The 21,982-nt window shown below is 41.7% G+C and overlaps 1 non-coding gene and 1 pseudogene across 1 annotated transcript; both read left to right on the top strand.

Moving 5' to 3' along the window:
* Positions 1-3,044: 3,044 nt before the first annotated feature.
* LOC126263972 (5S ribosomal RNA) lies at positions 3,045-3,162 on the top strand (annotated as a pseudogene).
* Positions 3,163-11,137: 7,975 nt separating this feature from the next.
* Trnat-cgu (transfer RNA threonine (anticodon CGU)) lies at positions 11,138-11,209 on the top strand. The gene has a single exon. It is a non-coding gene; the product is annotated as a tRNA-Thr (tRNA).
* The last annotated feature ends 10,773 nt before the right edge of the window (positions 11,210-21,982 follow it).

The following is a 21,982-nucleotide window of genomic DNA, read 5'->3' as shown; positions in this document are numbered from 1 at the left end:
CTTCGGCTTAGGCACCATCTTCTTAGATTTCATTCTTGAATTGTGGCCAGTTACATAGATTTGCCTCACACTTACAACATGTTGCCAGTTAACGATATAATACCTGTCCTGTATTTTTACTTCATGACATTGTTACATTTATAATTCACATAGCTGCAAAGATAAGCTTTAAGATTTCTGGTCAAAAAGTTTTTGCGCATGTCTACACTCTGTGTTGCTCACGGTGACGTTTCTGAACGACGTATTGTCATTGTCTTGGTATTTATGAATGTAAGTCACTGCAGCTAATGTAGATATACAATGTATATTCACTGCTTTTTCACATTTTGAACAGTATGTTATCTTATAGGCATCAACATCTTTTGTACTACATTGTTAAATGGAGTTGTGAAAATATTCACATTTACTATTACAACTGGCTCCCCATTACAGATTTTGGTCAGCTTTTATTCAATGTTTTTATATCCTACTTGATTTTACAAAAATGTCTTATGCTACTTTTCTTCCATTGTTTACAGATCTGAAAATGCTTGCACATACTAACCAAAACTAGTTATCGTACTTTAATTGTAACTGGAAATTTATGGTGTAGGTATTAAAAGTTTTTTACGTTCAAAAATTTTAATTACAATGTCAGGCTTCACAAAGGCTACAGATTTTGAGAGGCTCCCACATGCCTTGCTCATACTGTGGCATCAAGCAGTCAGGCCTGCAAGATGAGTGGTCTGCCAAGCGAGTGGATTCATTCTTATTTATCGAGTAACATGAACTCTCGTACTCACAATTAAGTCACTAATCAACCTCCTGTATGAATAATACGCAACGGAAACGCACATCTGACTATCAGTAATTTACAGAACTCTGACTGTTCACTACGCACTGGCAATACCACATTTTCTTTTTTCTTTTATTTAACGGCTTTTATCAACACGTGGCCACCGCACTGAATATGAATGGCGCACACATTATAAATTCGGGACATCATGACAACATACAATTCGAAGGAAAAGTCCACCAATCTTTTTCTTTTCACTATCTTATTTATTCCGATAAATTCTATAACTTAAACACACAAATTCTATAACCTACAACAATAACATATGAGAAATTCCGCCCAGTGTGCATGGCTTTACATTGGTGATTCTCTACCTTATGGTCTCGTAATTATTTTACGCTACAGTGCACTTTCTGGATAGGATGGTGGATCTTTTATTATACCTCACACTTCGACTCTCACAATCATCATCACGAAACTTTCCTCCAGACCGAGCGGTACCGAAGGAACAAGCATAACCCACAAATCTTTTGAAACTACCTTGCTACTCTCCCATGCAAACCACACATACCCAAATTACATGACATACACCACACTGCAACATGGAATACAATACAATAAATAGTCACAACACTATCACTTTCAGCTTTCCCACTTCAATTAGTATTTATCCCAGTTTCACACGACACTGCCCCACTTTGTAATTCTACTTTCCTACTATGAACTCTGGAGATATATGCACGTCTTCCTGTGCAATGCAAGCCAAGTGGCGTTGCTGGATAGACGGCCGACTCACCTTGCTTCTCTCTCAGAGTTTGAATCTAGCGTCACACGGAATCATATCACGCAAAGTAATATTAAGAACATATTCATCACACACGCGAGTCCCCAACTGATACCACGGATGAGTACTTCTCTTTATCCTTTGTCTCATACACAGATTGAGACTCACACAGTACTCACCACGTGGAAGTACTCGTCTCTAATTTCAAGTCCTGCACACGCCATTTCTTAAATATTTCAACTTATGGTACATACGCTATTTCTTAAATATTTCAACTTATTGTACACACGCTAGTAATTCAGCTTAACTTAAGCACATGGAAGTATTTCAACTTATTGCTACACGTGGTTTCACTGTGACCGTTGGTCACTTCCGAAGATTACTACGATCCCATTAATATTAGCTGCCGGAAATTTAATTCTGCCCACAAAATTTCCTGAAATAGAGAAATTATTATTTCAAACTACTCTTAAATATTCCATATGCATACCATGTCTCCACTCTTTTGTCTTTACGGAGCACACCTAAGACAGGTCTTAACAGCACAAGATCCAGCGACAGAGTGCTGAAACATGGCCGTTCTTCAGGTCATCTCGCACCTCTGTCGAGGTGGGGGAAGACCATGCTACCGTATTGGTCAGCCAGGTTTCAGGCGCTCAAAGCTCCGGTAAGTTTCATCTCTTTGGTTCCACAAAAGGTGGCCAAAGGATCGTCTCAAAGATGATCATATACTCACATTCACTATCTGTGGTTAGCAGACGACCATACATTCATTCATTTCACAGATCTCACCAAACTGGATGTAGGGATTTATTTTGTGAGAGCGCACATGTGATCAATTAAATAAATAAATTGTCATTCTTTCCCACACTGGTATCCGGCTACGCTGTATTAATATATATGTTGTTCTGACAAGAATAATGAAGTATGTTGTACCTATTTTCAATGTCGGGTGGTACTGTACCCTTTCAGTTTAATCGCGTTTTCATCCAACTATGCTGTATGCACACAATAAGTAAAATTTTTATATTTGTTAACCTCCCTGGTATTGGAATTTTAGTGACCGGCAATGTAGAGAGAACAGAATGTCAACAAATAATTGCCAGAGTTTTCCCGGGTGTAAACAACAGCTCTGGTAAAGGGCCCACCACGCTCCTCCTCCTAGTGTCATGGCGAAGAAAGCATGTACTCCACCCACAGCCAGCGCAAAACACCGGTCACAGGCTTGTGCCACATACAGAGACTGTGGATAGAAACATTGGGCCTGGTGCTAAATAGGCACCAACCTAAACGCCATACTGTCTATAAATTACTAAGTCATCTGAAAGCATTCCAGTGCCTCTTTGGCCTATATATGAGCCTAACACTCATCTTTGATACCATTCCCATAGTCAGTGATGATAGTATTTTTGGTTTCTTTTTCAGTACGAGAAGTAAACTAGCGCACACTCAGGTGAAAAAACTCGTGGGATACCTCCTAATTAGGGCAACGGCCTTGCCACAGTGGATACACCGGTTCCAGTCAGATCACCGAAGTTAAGCGCTGTCGGGCGTGGCCGGCACTTGGTTGGGTGACCATACAGGTCGCCATGTGCTGTTGCCGTTTTTCTGGGTGCACTCAGCCTCGTGATGCAAATTGATGAGCTACTCGACCGAATAGTAGCGGCTCCGGTCAAAGAAAACCATCGTAACGACTGGGAGAGCGGTCTGCTGACCCCCACGCCCCTCCCATCCGCATCCTCACCTGAGGATGACACGGCGGTCGGATGGTCCCGATGGGCCACTTGTGGCCTGAAGACGGAGAGCATACCTCCTAATTAAGTATTGGGCCTCCTTTTGCTTGGTGCACTGCAGCAGCCTGACCTGTCATGGCGTCAACAAGTCGTTGCAATCCCCCACAGGCACATGGACATGCGGCCTCTATAGCCGACCATAACTGCGAAAGTGTTGCTGGTGCTGGATCTTGTGCACGAACTGCTCCCTCGATTGTGCCCCGTAAATGCTCGATGGGATCCATGTCAAGCGATCTGAGTGGCGAGAATAATTACGTGAACTGTCCAGAATGTTCTTCAAACCTGTTGTGAACAAACGTGGTCCGCTGGCATGATGCGTTGTCATGAAGTCCTTGAATTGCTGCGAATGGTCTCCAGGTAGCTGAAAATAATCATTTCCAGTCAGCGATCGGTTAAATTGGTCCAGAGGACCCAGTCCACAACATTATGGAGCCATCACCAGCGTACACATTGCCCTGTTAACAACTTGTGTTCATGGCTTCATGACGTCTTTCCATAGTCGGTTCGTACCATTAGCTCTTACTAACTGAAACCGGGATTCATCTGACCAGGACACGGTTTTCCAGTCGCCTAAGGTGCAACCAAAAACGGTCATGAGCCTAGGACAGGAACTGCCGTTGATGTCATGCCGTTAGAAAAGGTACTCGCATCGGTTGTCTACTGCCATAGCCCATTAACGTTAGATGTCGACGCACTGTCCTAATGCATATGTTCGTCGTACAACCGACATTCATTTCTGCGGTTATTTCATGCAGTGCTGCTTGTCTGTTAGCACTGACAACTCTATTCAAACACTGCTGCTCCTGGTTGTTAAGTGAAGGCTGTCGGCCACTGCATTGTCCATGGTGAGAGATTATGCCTGAAATTTATTACACACAGAACAGTCATGAAACTGTGGACATTATTTATATACTTAATTTCCTAACAATTTCCAAATTGGAATGTCCCATGCTTCTAGCTCCAATTACCACTCTGAGTCTGAAGTCTGTTACCTCCCATCTGTGGCCATAATCATGCCGAAACCTTTTCACATGAATCACCTGAGTGAAACTGACACAGCCCGCAGCCGGTCATCCTGATTTAGGTTTCCTGTGATTTCCCTAAATCGCTCCAAGCAAATGCTGAGATGGTTCCTTTGAAAGGGCATGGCCAACTTCCTACCCCATCCTTCCCTAATCCGATGAGACCGATGACCTCGCTGTTTGGTCTCTTCCCCCAAACAATCCAATCCAATCCAAAACCTGACACCTCGACCAATGCACTGCCCTCTCATACCTTGTGTAAGCGACATTACCGCCATCTGAAAATATACATATTTCTATCCCATGACTTTCGTCCCCTCAGTATACATTATAACGGTACTTAGATGTACACAGACTATGTACCCGTCTTCATAAGCGTTACTAACAACTAATGGCGCCTTTTCATGTTCCAGTGGTAGTGCTAGGTGATCAGGGCCTGCCTCCATACTCACGCGCCCAGTAGAGTCCAGACATCTGACAGCCGACGGCCCGCTGCTCTTTGCTGGCGCCCAGACAACTGACGGGGTGTGCAGTGGGAAGGCACCTCCAGGCACATACTTGTGTTACATCCGATGTATTTGAGAGTAACTTCAAAAATATGTACTCACTGTACCTCCCTTATGGCAAATGTATTGCCCTAAGGTGGCATAGTATGTGAGTAAGTAATTCTAGTGTACTTTGATGAATAATTAATAAAAATATTACCGTCACACGATTATGAAAGAGTCTTGTTCTGAGAACCTCTGAATTTGTTTTACTTACATGTAACGAGAAGAACAATGGCAAGTGCCATCCCCTGATTTCCGGAAAACTTCACTCAGTGGAAGAGGAGTCAATGTAAGGCAACATGTGTGGATATTCGACCTTTTCTGAAAAAATGACAGTCAAACTTTTCGAGGTACTTTCGAGGTACTTTACGTGCCTTTTATGGTATGATGACCTCAGACAAAATGGTGGCTATGATTTTTGCATCGCAGCTTTTTACTTTTGTACCCCCTATTCGAAAACTGATTATTGTTTTTATTTATTGTTTTTATTGCTTTCATTTATCTATCCATTTCGATATAACTTTACTACACAAATGTTTCTCATCAGATGAGGGAATACAAGCATGTTTATTTTAATTGTGATATTACAACTGGATTTCACAATGAGCGTCATACATTTATTACATAATGTATATGTATATGGTATGTTGAGGGCTTACCTTTAATGGGAAATAAGGTGAGGGCACTTGCCGTGTTCTCCTCGTAAGTACAATGTCATTCGGTACTGGTATGGTCTTCATCAGAAAATATGTCTGTTCTTATCCACTTTGAATTTTTCTTATTTACATCAGTTGTTATCATAAACAAGGCTATGAAACAGCAACTGTGTATTTCATAATAGATTGAAAAATCAGCCAACCAGTTTCAAATAAAGTTTTCTTATCTACTGACCATGCTTTCAATATTTGTAAAAATATCTTCTTCACAAGTATTGGCCTTATTCTGTATGCAAATAGATAACTAACTGAAACAAAAGGAAAGTTATAGACTGAATATGAAGACTCAAGTAAACCTGGCAACAGTTGATTAGATAATATAAACAAATATATTGTAATGTACTGTAGCGGTCTTTTGTGCACCTACACTGAATAAAATAATACCTAATGATACTCCTGTCCCATTAGCCATTTTCAGATTTGCTGACTACAAGATGACTGCAAGTAAAAAGAAAATAAATTGATTTATAAAATTGCAAACAGATTCTATGAAGGAAAATTAAGTAACATTGAACAACAGATGCCAAAACAAACAAACACCTTATCAATCAGTACTTTCAATTAAAGGAAGAAATTAAACAAGTGCTCAGTAAATATCAGAGGGCGTGGTCTAAAGGACCAATAAAAAGTATGTTAATTTTTCTGTGTGAGTACTGCTGTGAGCAACTGTGATGAGCAACATGAGACAAAGAATAATATAGTTTCCTGAGTGTGTTACCCATTTTAACTTAATATTTGGTCTCTCCTTTATGGCAACTTCTGCGACAGCAGCTCACATCTGTTTTGTGCCATTGGTCGATAGTAATTTGTTACTCTGGCAAAGGTAGAATCTGGTACTGCTCATTCAATGTTACTAGTTTACTAGATCTTTTAGTCTAGCCCAGATTTCAGGAACTTTGAACTGTTATGGTGACTGTTCCTGATGGTTTTTAGCTTTGTGTCCTTTTTCACTGTATATATTGATTCAGGACTGGCTCAGACAGGAACTACACACTGGGACAGACATCATCTGAGTATAAAGAACTCACATCTATGAATATATGTGTTAAGGCGATATATCAACTGTTTCAAGGTGTGTTTCAGTATTCAGGATTGAGTATATTGGTATTGTCTAAAACCAAACACTATTGCTGTTTGCTGTAGACTGGTGTAATGCCGTAGTTTCTCTGTCTTTGGTTTGGATGAACCCAGAAATTCATCGACGATTTGAAATCTAAGAAAATATTACAAAAAAATTGTTCACAGCTACTATGGGACAGAAATGGTAGAGCCACACTAACAACTTTTGGAAAAGCCTGCTGGTATACAGGGTGATTCCGTAATAGTGTTACAGATTTTCAGTGATGATGGAAATGTTAAGTGAATCGATCTGAGGTAAGGAACCATCGATCCTAAATGATTGAATGGGAAGTTAGAAGTGAAAATCATTTTGTTGCCTCTGACGGTGAACCTTTTCTACTTCAAGCTTCTGCTTTCCATATTTTGGGAAGATGTAGTATTGACTAAAACAAGAAACAGTTGTCTAATAAACGTGGGCGCTAGAATGCATACCTTAAGAGGTCTGAGCATTTTCAACAGTAGCAAAGATGAAAAAGAGCTCGTAACTCATAAGGTGTGCACTTTAGTGCCCATGTTTACGTGACTATTGAAAGCAAAGAGCTTACAGTAGGAGAGGTACACTATCAAGGCTAAATTAGTAATTTTCACTTATGGCTTTTGTCTCAGGTGTTTCTGGACCAGGGTGCCTTACTTCAAATTGATATATTTACCCTCCTACATCACCGCTGAAAGTTTGTAACATCATCAAGTAATCAGCTTGTATATTCAGTATTGGTTTGGGAGAGTTGGAATGGAGAGGCAAATCACTCAGATCCCAGGCTGAGAGGGAGCCTCTGTTTGTGTCCCATCATCCTCACTAGTGTGGTCTTACTGATCTGACACACCTTTCCAACAAAGCACTCTTTGCTCACCGAAGAAGCGCTATGTATATTCAGAAAGCTACCAACACTATTTTCTACTGTTAAGTTTATTTTATCAGCACTACGTGGATTTAAGTTTTCTGAATGAAGTATAGGCCAGGCAGTGTGTATCGTTGCAATTGAACTGTTTCTAAGTGATCCTATGTGAGTTAATATTACAGTGACGCAGGTTTGGTGTCATTGTTAGCTCCAAGTTTCCTTCTTCTTCATATGGCACCGCTTGTTTGAACCAAGAATAAAATGTACACTCCTGGAAATTGAAATAAGAACACCGTGAATTCATTGTCCCAGGAAGGGGAAACTTTATTGACACATTCCTGGGGTCAGATACATCACATGATCACACTGACAGAACCACAGGCACATAGACACAGGCAACAGAGCATGCACAATGTCGGCACTAGTACAGTGTATATCCACCTTTCGCAGCAATGCAGGCTGCTATTCTCCCATGGAGACGATCGTAGAGATGCTTGATGTAGTCCTGTGGAACGGCTTGCCATGCCATTTCCACCTGGCGCCTCAGTTGGACCAGCGTTCGTGCTGGACGTGCAGACCGCGTGAGACGACGCTTCATCCAGTCCCAAACATGCTCAATGGGGGACAGATCCGGAGATCTAGCTGGCCAGGGTAGTTGACTTACACCTTCTAGAGCACGTTGGGTGGCACGGGATACATGCGGACGTGCATTGTCCTGTTGGAACAGCAAGTTCCCTTGCCGGTCTAGGAATGGTAGAACGATGGGTTCGATGACGGTTTGGATGTACCGTGCACTATTCAGTGTCCCCTAGACGATCACCAATGGTGTACGGCCAGTGTAGGAGATCGCTCCCCACACCATGATGCCGGGTGTTGGCCCTGTGTGCCTCGGTCGTATGCAGTCCTGATTGTGGCGCTCACCTGCACGGCGCCAAACACGCATACGACCATCATTGGCACCAAGGCAGAAGCGACTCTCATCGCTGAAGACGACACGTCTCCATTCGTCCCTCCATTCACGCCTGTCGCGACACCACTGGAGGCGGGCTGCACGATGTTGGGGCGTGAGCGGAAGACGGCCTAACGGTGTGCGGGACCGTAGCCCAGCTTCATGGAGACGGTTGCGAATGGTCCTCGCCGATACCCCAGGAGCAACAGTGTCCCTAATTTGCTGGGAAGTGGCGGTGCGGTCCCCTACGGCACTGCATAGGATCCTACGGTCTTGGCGTGCATCCGTGCGTCGCTGCGGTCCGGTCCCAGGTCGACGGGCACGTGCACCTTCCGCCGACCACTGGCGACAACATCGATGTACTGTGGAGACCTCACGCCCCACGTGTTGAGCAATTCGGCGGTACGTCCACCCGGCCTCCCGCATGCCCACTATACGCCCTCGCTCAAAGTCCGTCAACTGCACATACGGTTCACGTCCACGCTGTCGCGGCATGCTACCAGTGTTAAAGACTGCGATGGAGCTCCGTATGCCACGGCAAACTGGCTGACACTGACGGCGGCGGTGCACAAATGCTGCGCAGCTAGCGCCATTCGACGGCCAACACCGCGGTTCCTGGTGTGTCCGCTGTGCCGTGCGTGTGATCATTGCTTGTACAGCCCTCTCGCAGTGTCCGGAGCAAGTATGGTGGGTCTGACACACCGGTGTCAATGTGTTCTTTTTTCCATTTCCAGGAGTGTATTTTGAAACACCATCTGGAACATCACAAAATTTTTTTCTTGTTTACTGTTTTCTATACCAGTTTCAGTGCACTGAGGGGGTTTCAGTTATTTTATAGTAAAAGATTAACATTGGACACTTTTTGATGACTAGAAGAACATTTGCTTGCTCATGTTACAGACTACTTTGGTAAAGAGTTATCTTATACATTAGTTGTTCTCTATGGATTCCACAAAAAAGACCTCTGGGATGTGCAAAAATCTGAAGAATGTGTATTTTATTTAAATGCTGGAGAATAAAATGATGCAATTGTATTTTAGTGACGATATTAATTACAAGTAACAAAAAATGCTATGTTTAAATTTCTGTGTGGATGTTCATCAGGGAAATGGAAGCAATTACCTAGCAAAAATTTCTTTAATTCAGTCTTATACTCGTCAACATTTAATATAAATATAAGGGGAAGAAGAAGGATAGTCAACTTTTCTTATAATCAGTTAACTTCAAACCACTACATGCTAAGTAATAAAGCTGTAGTAAGATACAATGCAAAATAGCTGAACTCTAAAACATAACTGAATGTTATAAATACTAACGATGTGTGTCTTTTTTCCTATTATCAAACAAAAAAAAAAAACATTCAGATGCACACTTACCATTTCTGGCAACCAAGCAAGACACCAACCGCAAAGGGTTGACCTCCATCGCAGACTGCTTCTTCCAGCCTTCTGGCAGATTAGATTAGATTAATACGTGTTCCATAGATCATGAATACGAGACTTCATAATGATGTGGAACGTGTCAGGTTAATAAAAGATGTCTGTACAAGATATTACATTACACAAAATATTGCATGACACTAATGTTTAAGTTGTTGTTTTTTGTCACCCCCCACCTTAATTGATATCTAAAAATTCAGCCAATTAGTAGTAGTTGTCATCTAGATATTCTTTTAATTTATTTTTAAATGTTAGTTGGCTACCTGTCAGGCATTTGATGCTGTTTGGTAGGTGACCAAAGACTTTTGTGGCAGCATAATTTACCCCTTTCAGTGCCAAATTCAGATTTAACCCTGCATAGTGAAGATCATCCTTTCTCCTGGTGTTATAGTTATGCACACTATTATTACTTTTGAACTGGGTTGGATTATTAACAAAAAAATTTCATAAGTGAATATAGCCGGCCGCGGTGGTCGTGCGGTTCTAGGCGCTCCAGTCCGGAGACGCGCTGCTGCTACGGTCGCAGGTTCGAATCCTGCCTCGGGCATGGATGTGTGTGATGTCCTTGGGTTTGTTAGGTTTAAGTAATTCTAAGTTCTAGGGGACTGATGACCACAGCAGTTGAGTCCCATAGTGCTGAGAGCCATTTGAACCATAAGTGAATATATATACTGTGAGGTTATTGTGAGGATCTCTAGACCCTTAAATAGATGTCTGCAGGATGACCGTGTGTGGGCTCCAGAAATTATTCTGATTACACGTTTTTGAGCAATGAATACTTTTCTACTCAACGATGAATTACCTCAGAATAAGATGCCATACGAAAGCAGTGAATGAAAGTAGGCATAGTAAACTAATTTACCGAGATTCTCATCACCAAAATTTGCAATAACCCTAGTAGCATACGTAGCTGAACTCAGACGTTTCAGCAGACCGTCAATGTGTTGCTTCCAGTTTAACCTCTCATCAATGGACACACCTAAAAATTTTGAAAGTTCTACCTTAGCTACAGACTTCTGTTCAAAGTCTGTCTTTATTACTGGAGTTGTGCCATTTATTGTACGGAACTGTATATACTGTGTTTTATCAAAATTTAAAGAGAGTCCGTTTGCTGAGAACCACTTAATAATTTTGTGAAAAACATCATTTAGCCGCCTTCTTAGCTCAGTGGTAGAGCACTGGTCTCGTAAACCAGGGGTCGTGAGTTCGAACCTCACAGAAGGCATTCATTTCCCGGGTTCCCGGGTTCGATTCCCGGCGGGGTCAGGGATTTTCTCTGCCTCGTGATGGCTGGGTGTTGTGTGCTGTCCTTAGGTTAGTTAGGTTTAAGTAGTTCTAAGTTCTAGGGGACTTATGACCACAGCAGTTGAGTCCCCTAGTGCTCAGAGCCATTTGAACCATTTGAACCATCATTTACAATTACATCACTTAGTTCTTGGTTTTTGGATGTTATTACTATACTTGTATCATCAGCAAAAAGAACTAACTTTGCAGCTTCATCAATGTGGAATGGTAAGTCATTAATGTATATCAAGAACAGTAAAGGACCTAAGACCGAACCCTGTGGGACCCCGTACTTGATAGCCCCCAGTTTGAGGAATCAGCTGTTGTTTTAACATTACATGAAGCACTTATTTCAACTCTCTGCATTCTTCCAGTTCAGTATGAATTAAACCATTTGTGCACTGCCCCCCTCAAACCATAATGATTTAGCTTATCTAAAAGAATTCCATGATTTACATAATCAAAGGCCTTTGAGAGATCACAAAAAATACCAATGGGTGATGTCCGGTTATTCAGAGCATTTAATATTTGATCAGTGAAAGCGTATATAGCATTTTCTGTTGAAAAGGCTTTCTGAAAACCAAACTGACATTTTGTTAGTACTTTATTTTTACAAATATGGGAGGCTATTCTAGAGCACATTACTTTCTTAAAAATTTTTGATAGAGCTGTCAGAAGAGAGATTGGGCGGTAGGTGTTGACATCCGACGTGTCCCCCTTTTTATGCAATGGTTTTACAATGGCATATTTCAATCTATCGGGGAAAACACCCTGCTCCAAAGAGCTATTACATATGTGGCTGAGAATCCTACTTATCTGTGGGGAACAAGCTTTAAGTACCTTGCTGGAAAAGCCATCAATTCCGTAAGAGCTTTTACTTTTCAGTGAGTTTATTATTTTACTGATTTCAGAGGGAGAGGTTGGTGGAAATACAGTTGTTTCAAACTGCACAGGTATGGCCTTGCCCCTTCTAGTGAAGATCTAGATCCTATTTTCTCCACAACATTTAAAAAATGATTTTTGAAAATATTTTCAATTGATTGTTTGTTAGTACACTTGTCATTGAGTTTTATGGCACTAAAGTCTTCCTGTGCTCTTGGTTGCCCTGTTTCCCTTTCAGTAATATTCCAAATTGCTTTAATTTTATTATCAGAGTTACTGATCTCAGACATGAAACACGTGCTTCTGGACTTTTTAATAACTTTTCTTAGTACCACACAATAGTTTTGATAATATTGAACAATTTCGGGGTCAGTACTCCCTCTTGCTGTTAGATACAGTTCTCTAAGAACTGTAAAAGGCAGATGCTCCAAGTAGCAGTGTGGCTGTTGTTAACTGCATTCAGCTGTAAAGCTGCAAGAGGAGGTTTCACTCAGCTCAATAAGCTTCACACATTCTGCTACTAGATCGAGGGTGACTCAGCAAGTCTCTTAGACAAGAAAGCTGTGAAAAATGTTACTACATTGCGTGTGTCCCTCGACTACATTGGATTTACTTTGAAATATCTTAAAGTTTATGTTACTTTTGAGGATTTGGTTTTGTTATGCTTTAAGTAAGTATTTTAAAGAGTCAGTGTTGTACACTCTGAGAATAGCCAGTTCGCAAAACTGCTTCCAGCCCCATGCTCTAATGGCCATGTAAGTCTCTGATGCACTATTAAAAGAGTTTCTGTTTAAAGTTCAGTTGTAATTATGGTTGCCTATGTTCCAAAGTTTATGTGGGGGTGTATCAATGGCACAATGTGGTATGCATTTTCAGGGGGGTCTGGATATTTTAAAGAAAATGTTATAATGTTTTATGAACACTGTCATATGTCATAAAGGTCTGTGTGGTAACGAATTAAAATATAACAGTACTGTAAGGATAAAGTGAGACTGCCATAGCTCACTCAAGAACACAAACAAAAGAGAAACGAGTTCAAACTTGGGTCCAGATGTACTTGGATGGACCAACAGGCCACATGTTTTCATGCTTGACACAGTCTGATATGAGCACTGGGACAACTATGGGATCATGTGTCCACCCATGTGATGACCTCTGTGACAGGCCCTGGCCCCCAAGCATGACGTGTTACTGGGTTTGGATTATGAGGATAAGTTATTGTAATGAATACTCTCAACATATGTATTTAAAACATTAATTTATTCTTTCTGCATGAAATTATTAGTCTCCTTTTTAACTTGTAATTTACTAATAAAATGCCAGATAGGCCAGTAATAATCAAGTATAGTATACTTTAAACAACTTATGTGAACAATGATTGCCAGGGGCAATGATATTATCATATGTGGTTAAAAGAAAATACCGCATTCATACAGATTAGAAAAAGAAAAGCCTTTGTAAACACAAATAATTTTTATTGTATTGCAGAAAGAACCAAGCAAAAATTTTGTTGTGGACAGAAACGAAAAGAATGACTAACTTTATGTACCAAATAACAATAATGACATGTTAACTTATACTAAAAAACACATTCCTTCTTATATTATTTGTGTCTATGAATACATCTGCACTTTTGGTAATGTCATTTCGTTACGAAACTGCAGTATTTTACAAATGGTACAATCTTTTTCGGGTCATTGTTGACTGCAAAAAGTTTTAGTGCAGAAAATGACTGTTCAGAGATGCAAGAAGTGATAAGTATAAACTTCACAAACTCTATGAGCATTTCATGCACAGTACCACTGTTTCATGTACTTAAAATGTTTGTAATGTCTAATAAGTTGGCCACTTCGCTTTTCTTCATTCTGCATACATCTAGATATACGTCACTATCCAATATAAGCTTCTCTTTATAAGATTCTACCCCATAGAACTGCAGAATTCGATCAGCAACAATCTGACCAATAACAAAAGCTTCAAGTTCATTTGAAATCTATAATTTAGCAAATCCACAGACAAATCCACAGCCTCGTCAATTAGTTTAAAAAATATGTACAATTCCTCTGGTGTTTTATACATATGAGGATCAATACCTTCTTCCTTTTCCTAGGAAAAACTAGTTCACTTTTGTTAAATTACCACCCTTTCCTCGTGGTCTCATTCCACAAGTTAAGAAATGCATCCCTTTGCGAAGCTAAACTTGCAGACAAACTCTCCAACAAAGCGTTAATTGGGAAACACAGAGAAGCTGTTCAGTCCTGTAGAAAACTGAAATTAAAGTTTTCAGGAAACTAAGGAATCTGAATTAACGTAGGAAAAACAAAACATAAAATAGCCTTCCCACTGCAATGAAATGTCATGTGGCTAGGGCCTCCCATCGGGTAGACCGTTCGCCTGGTGCAAGTCTTTTAGTCGACGCAACTTTCGCGTCTTGCGTGTCGATGGGGATGAGATGATGAAGACAACACAACACCCACTCCCTGTGTGGAGAAAATCTCTGACCCAGCTGGGAATCGAACCCGGGCCCCCTCGCATGACTTTCCGCTACGCTGACCACTCAGCTACCGAGGCAGGCAAGCCTTCCCACTGAATTCACTGTTTTCTTCTGTTAGATCCCACAAAAATTTCAGGAGAACGTCAAAATTATCTTCCAACTATTTAAGTGATTGTGCTCTCACACACCACTTTATCGGACAAAATGTTCGAAAAATCAACCAGATTTTTTTTTTTTTGCAAAACCATCTTCGTTGACTTCTTCTAGTGAGGGAAAAACTGCCAACCTCTTTGGCGAACGTCTTGCAGATTATATAAGGATATTAATTCACGAATTTAAGGAGATGGGATCTCGATAAATTGACTAAACCAGAGGTTGTACAGAGTTTCAGGGAGAGCATAAGGGAACAATTGACAGGAATGGGGGAAAGAAATACAGTAGAAGAAGAATGGGTAGCTCTGAGGGATGAAGTAGTGAAGGCAGCAGAGGATCAAGTAGGTAAAAAGACGAGGGCTAGTAGAAATCCTTGGGTAACAGAAGAAATATTGAATTTAATTGATGAAAGGAGAAAATATAAAAATGGGGTAAATGAAGCTGGCAAAAAGGAATACAAACGTCTCAAAAATGAGATCGACAGGAAGCGCAAAATGGCTAAGCAAGGATGGCTAGAGGACAAATCTAAGGATGTAGAGGCTTATCTCACTAGGGGTAAGATAGATACTGCCTAAGAGAAAATTAAAGAGACCTTGGAAAAAAAGAGAACCACTTGTACGAATATCAAGAGCTCAGATGGCAACCCAGTTCTAAGCAAAGAAGGGAAAGCAGAAAGGTGGAAGCAGTATATAAAGGGTCTATACAAGGGCGATGTAATTGAGGACAATATTATGGAAATGGAAGAGGATGTAGATGAAGATGAAATGGGAGCTGCGATCCTGCGTGAAAAGTTTGACAGAGCACTGAAAGACCTGAGTCGAAACAAGGCCCCGGGAGTAGACAACATTCCATTAGAAATACTGACGGCCTTGGGAGAGCAAGTCCTGACAAAACTCTACCATCTGGTGAGCAAGATGTATGAGAGAGGCGAAATACTCTCAGACTTCAAGAAGAATATAATAATTCCAATCCCAAAGAAAGCAAGCGTTGACAGATGTGAAAATTACCGAACTATTAGTTTAATAAGTCACAGCTGCAAAATACTAACACGAATTCTTTACAGACGAATGGAAAAACTGATAGAAGCCGACCTCGGGGAAGATTCGTTTGGATTCAGTAGAAATATTCGAACACGTGAGGCAATACTGACCTTACGACTTATCTTAGAAAACAGATTAAGGAAAGGGCAAACGTACGTTTCTAGCATTTGTAGACTTAGAGAAAGCTTTTGAAAATGTTGACTGGAATACTCTCTTTCAAATTCTGAAGGTGGCAGGGGTAAAATACAAGGAGCGAAAGGCTATTTACAATTTGTTCAGAAATCAGATGGCAGTTATAAGAGTCGAGTGGCATGAAAGGGAAGCAGTGGTTGGGAAGGGAGTGAGACAGGGTTGTAGCCTCTCTCCGATGTTATTCAATCTGTATATTGAGCAAGCAGTAAAGGAAACAAAAGAAAAATTTGGAGTAGAAATTAAAATCCAGGGAGAAGAAATAAAAACTTTGAGGTTCGCCGATGACATCGTAGTTCTGTCAGAGACAGCAAAGGACTTGGAAGAGCAGTTGAATGGAATGGATAGTGTCTTGAAAGGAGGATATAAGATGAACATCAACAAAAGCAAAACGAAGATCATGGAATGTAGTCGAATTAAGTTGGGTGATGCTGAGGAAATTAGATTAGGAAATGAGACACTTGAAGTAGCAAAGGAGTTTTGTTATTTGGGGAGCAAAATAACTGATGATGGTCGAAGTAGAGAAGATATAAAATGTAGACTGGCAATGGTAAGGAAAGCGTTTCTGAAGAAGAAAAATTTGTTAACATCGAGTATAGGTTTAAGTGTCAGAAAGTCGTTTCTGAAAGTATTTGTATGGAGTGTAGCCATGTGAAACATGGACGATAAATAGTTTGGACAAGAAGAGAATAGAAGCTTTCGAAATGTGGTGCTACAGAAGGATGCTGAAGATTAGATGGGTAGATCACATAACTATTGAGGAGGTATTGAATAGAATTGGGGAGAAGAGGAGTTTGTGGCACAACTTGACAAGAAGAAGGGATCGGTTGGTAGGACATGTTCTGATGCATCAAGGGATCACAAATTTAGCATTGTAGGGCAGCGTGGAGGGTAAAAATCGTAGAGGGAGACCAAGAGATGAATACACTAAGCAGATTCAGAAGGATGTAGGTTGCAGTAAGTACTGGGAGATGAAGAAGCTTGCACAGGATAGAGTAGCATGGAGAGCTGCATCAAACCAGTCTCAGGACTGAAGACCACAACAACAACAACATTAATTCACGAAGAATGATCAGAAAGTCTCACATGTATGCATGACATCTTGCTCTACCAAATTCAAACTACGCACTGAACTATAAACAAAAATAGCTCTCGGCTCCAACTGAGTAATCCTACTTTTGTAATCCTGTTCAGTGTCTACTACCATCATAACATCGACCACGACAGTATTTGATGTCAAGAGATAAACGTCTTATGACAACCTAGACGACTTCAAACAATGACCTAGAACTTGCTGAAACTTGTACATAAAAGTCCATAAACAGTTCCTCTACCTGCAGACTTTTAACGACAGATCTGAAGCATATGGAAAGTTGATCTAACAAGCCACAGGTATGCATCGGGCTCATAGTGTCCAACGGCACAATATTTCAGGGGTCAGACATGTCGCCATCGTCAGGTGCGCTGACGAAATGAGCTCCTGAGGGTGCAAGGCCGAACAATACCCCCTGCCCCCACGAGTAGGCAAGAGGCAGCCGTTGCCTTTATACCGTACACTGGCTAACTATTGGGAAAAATCAGATGCGTATTGAAGAAGCACCGAGTAAAGACTTTCTATTGCTCGCCCAATTAAGCAGGAGCATTAATGGTAAGCGTGAAACATCATCTCTGTTTGTGGAATGCCGGCATATACTAGATTCCATGTCAATGTGGGAATACATCACGCATCACGTAAGATCGCTGGCAAGAACACAAGAGGCGTACTTGACTGATGTATCCCAACAAGTCGGCGGTCGCACAGCACTGTTTATCCTAGAATCACACGATGGAGTACGAACATACCTGGATCTTGACATAGACTTCCAAATGCTGAGACACTGTCGTTAGAGAGCCATAAATATCTCACGAGGGACGATCTCATCAACCGAGATTGCGGCTATAGTCTTATCAAGGCTTGGGAACCGATACTGAGTTAAAGAAGACTCCCAGCTAAGAAAACAATGTGGCGACCAGGGCAGACAGAGAACTTATATCAACGCTACCGTAGTGCTATCCTAGTGTCTCCGTGAGCGCCGACGCACGGCAGCGGGCGCGAATGGTGACGGCTGCAGCTGGCGGGGGCACGGGATGTTTGTCGACCTGCACCCTCACTAGTTCAGTTCTGTAACGCATCCGACGATGGCAGCATGTCTGACTGCCGAAATATTGTGCCAGTAGGACACTGTGAACTGGCAGTACACCCATAGACTGCTCGATGAACAAATATGCAGGGAGAAACTGAAGAATCACAAATGGATAGTTATTCTTCACTGATATGTCAGAGGTCTCACCTAAAACGAGAGAAAAATAATGTGCCGCCTTAATAGATTTCACCACGTTTTGCTGGATAAAGAGACAATTTCATTCAATATCTTTTTATTGTCTCGTTGTCATTGTAGACTTGTACTATGGGAAGCAAGGAGAGGATCCAGAATGAGATTTTCACTATGCAGCGGAGTGTGCGCTGATATGAAACATCTTGGCAGATTAAAACTGTGTGCCGGACTGAGACTCGAAGTCGGGACCTTGACTCACGCCTCGTCCTCACAGTTTTACTTCTGCCAGTACCTCGTCTCCTACCTTCCAAACTTTACAGAAGCTCTCCTGCGAACCTTGCAGAACTAGCACTCCTGAAAGAAAGGATATTGCGGATACATGGCTTAGCCACAGCCTGGGGATGTTTCCAGAATGAGACATTCACTCTGCAGCGGAGTGTGCGCTGATATGAAACTTCCTGGCAAATATATCGTAAGATATCCAATTAAATGTAGTTCGATGCAGCCAATATTTCATCTCAGGAGCATCTGCTCTAAATAGCAGCAACTGATGAATTTTTGATGCTTCATTGGTGTCACCCGAATTGCTATTTCTTGCTGACTTAAAAATTCGAGAGACGTTATTGTCTTTAAAATCGTTTTGCATGCATTTCTCACATCTCCTATTTTATGTGTTCAGTGAGATGACACATTGATTCCTTGTTTCGTAGTTGCACAGAAGCCACAGACAAACGATGAAGTGTACATTTTTTGTGAACACAGAATCGTTCAATTGAATTTAGCCACTGGGAAAATCCGTTTTCGTCCAAATGCTTTACATGACTCCCTATCTGCAGAAGCAGCAGTTGCTGACAGAAAAACTGAACTGCAATCAAAAGCGTTTTGATACAGACTCTATAGAAAACTTTCTTCAATTCCTTGTCGTAATAAATACAAAGAAATATCTTTTCCATCCTACCTATCCTACCTAACAATTTCCCGACAATTGTTGCTAATTCAACAGGCAGAAAACATATTCTCAGATTCCTTATTTATTGACAAAACATTCTTTTCAGTATGTTCAGTGCCAGTAATATCCACCTCTGGTGACGACGAGAAACCTATGACGAATTTGTCCATATTGACTAACAAACCTGCTGTTCGAATTCGAAAGTGTATAAAGAAGCGATACTCAATACAGTGCTTCAGCTCTCCACACACGTCCAATAATCGTGCCACATTTGAAAACTGCGAAAATTTTTGCCCAGTATACAGTTTTGGCTCCACGCATCTGGTTAGTAGAGCCTTTTCTCTCTCTCTTTATTAATATGGTAACATCCCTTCTTGCTGAAAATGAGAACTTACCAATCTTAAAAAAATTATTTACGTTGGTGCTCATACGCGAGAGGACCCACATAGTTACCGCGCAGGGTTGTAATTTCACATGCGACATTCACTCAAAAATCTGTATTTAATCTGCCTCACGATATTCGTAAAAAATGCAAATTTTCGTATCAGGAAAGATTAAAATTACTAAAATTTTCCGTACTATAGCGCCATGGTCTTCTCTGATGATGTAAGAAAACCCAACGTTTCGTCTCAGTCTGCGGAGGACATCTTCAGGGGAGCCTTCGAAGACGCCAGTGCAAAGGGCTACGAAAGTCTGCGAGCCACAATTGCTTGACGAAATGATGGAGTATCTCACCTCGCCTCTGTTGAGGAATTTCTCTACCGACATAAGATCGGTGCCGCGATGGGCACGAAAAGGTCACACTGACATTAAGTCATCTCTCTAAACCGACGTCTTCTTAACCTTCATTAAAGATGTCACTGACCGCACAGGAAAGATCTTAGGGAAACGGAACATCACCATTATATACAGACACCAACAAAAGTATTGCATTACCTCTTTATTTCGAAATTCATGACATGGAAAACAAAAACTGACTCTGGGCACGGGTATATATTCATTTGCAATGTGTCCATATCACCAAATAGAAAAAATTGTGTAATTGTGTAACAACAAAATCGTCTGTTTCCCACGGGACGTTCTTCACAGCAGTAATGACGAACGTCAGTACATGGTAGAAAGACTGCTTGCGCGCATGCAGACTTGCATCTGTCTTGGCATACCATCGATGACATCATCAAGCCGGCTGTGGTCCAAGGTGTACCATTCTTCGATGACGATTCTGCGCAAGGCACGCAGAGCACTTTGATTCTGTCGACGTCCAAAAACAGCCTGCTTCAATCAATACCTCACACGTTCCATTGATGTTCGGTGAACAGACAGGCCACCATTCTGTTTATCCCGCACGCTGAAGGAACGTGTGCATGAGAGCAGGACGACGAGCAAGCGAGATTTCATCCTTCAAGATAAAATGTCACCGAAATGTTGGCGATACAGTCCCACTATTGGTTCAGAATCTCGTCCCTGTTCTATATAACAGTGAGCTTGCCCTCAACAACCACGAGAGGTGTACGGTGACACCACGTATTGACATCCCAGGACATCTCTGGACAATCGCCATGTTGCATATGTGGGACGCGGTGTTGTAGGCATTCGATATAAGCGGGTTGTCTCCAAACACGTTGTCCGCGATGGTCAGCGTACAAACCGATTAGTTTTGCCCGTAAACAACATCCGTGTTCAATCCTGGGGTATCAGTTCTGTATGATTTCTTGCCCATGTCTAATGGAGTCCTAGCATTGTGGTGCTAGCCGTGGTCGTCGGTAATAGAGTCGCATCATGCAGTCATTTCCGAACAGTCTCACGTGATAGAACAAGACGTCTGTAGCGTTCCAGTTCTACAGCGCTCAGGACACGGCAACTTTGACACAAAAGTCGTAGATATCGATCATCCTGTGCGCCTGTTGAGCGTGGACTGCCTGTGTGGTGTAAGGCCTCAACACTACTTGTCAACCCCGATTCCATGTCCGGAACCGCATCAGTTGGGCTACGGTGCACATATCGAACAACTTCCCTGTTTGACAAGCCCTCTGCCCATTAACGATGCGGACCGAGTCATTGTTCGTGTTTGTTCTTCGTGCCATGATGGATGATCACTCTGCTGTTCCACAGACGTATCTAGTGTGTGGCTGCCTTTGCTTTGCCTTCAGTTTAAATGCTGCAATCCATTCGATTGGGGCGTTCTACTCACTGGTAGCGCTGACGGGTACTGTGTGTATGTTTGCAAACAACATCTGGGTTGACCTTCCAATTGGTACAGTAACGGTCACAGTAGCAAAACTTTATTTGACGTGTATACAAAACCAAAAAAGAGATTCGCGACTATGTAAAGTTGGATTCTCGTCAACCTTTATAGGGAGTAGGAATATAAAAAATATCATGTAGATGTGGACTGATGTACGTGGATTAACAACGAAGAGAAACAGAACAGAGGAGCGCGGAGGCATCTGTCGGTAATGGGAAATGGGCAAATCTCCTGTAGTGGAACATGCTCGGCAATAAGTAAGACAAAAGATTCTCTGTAAGACCTGACATCACCAGGTGACGGCGATAAGCGATCTCATTTACTTTTCTACTTTACACGTGGCAAGGTCCTTATCGATCACACGCCTGCTCTATGAGCTTCTTCCACTTCTGCCCATCCAATGCGCTGTTTGTCCAGTTGCTGTTGCTGTCCATCCTAGTTGTGTCC

The sequence above is a fragment of the Schistocerca nitens genome, chromosome 6 (genome assembly GCF_023898315.1).
Source record: "Schistocerca nitens isolate TAMUIC-IGC-003100 chromosome 6, iqSchNite1.1, whole genome shotgun sequence".
In the NCBI taxonomy this organism is placed as follows: domain Eukaryota; kingdom Metazoa; phylum Arthropoda; class Insecta; order Orthoptera; family Acrididae; genus Schistocerca; species Schistocerca nitens.
This window is presented reverse-complemented; position numbering and strand designations above follow the sequence as displayed.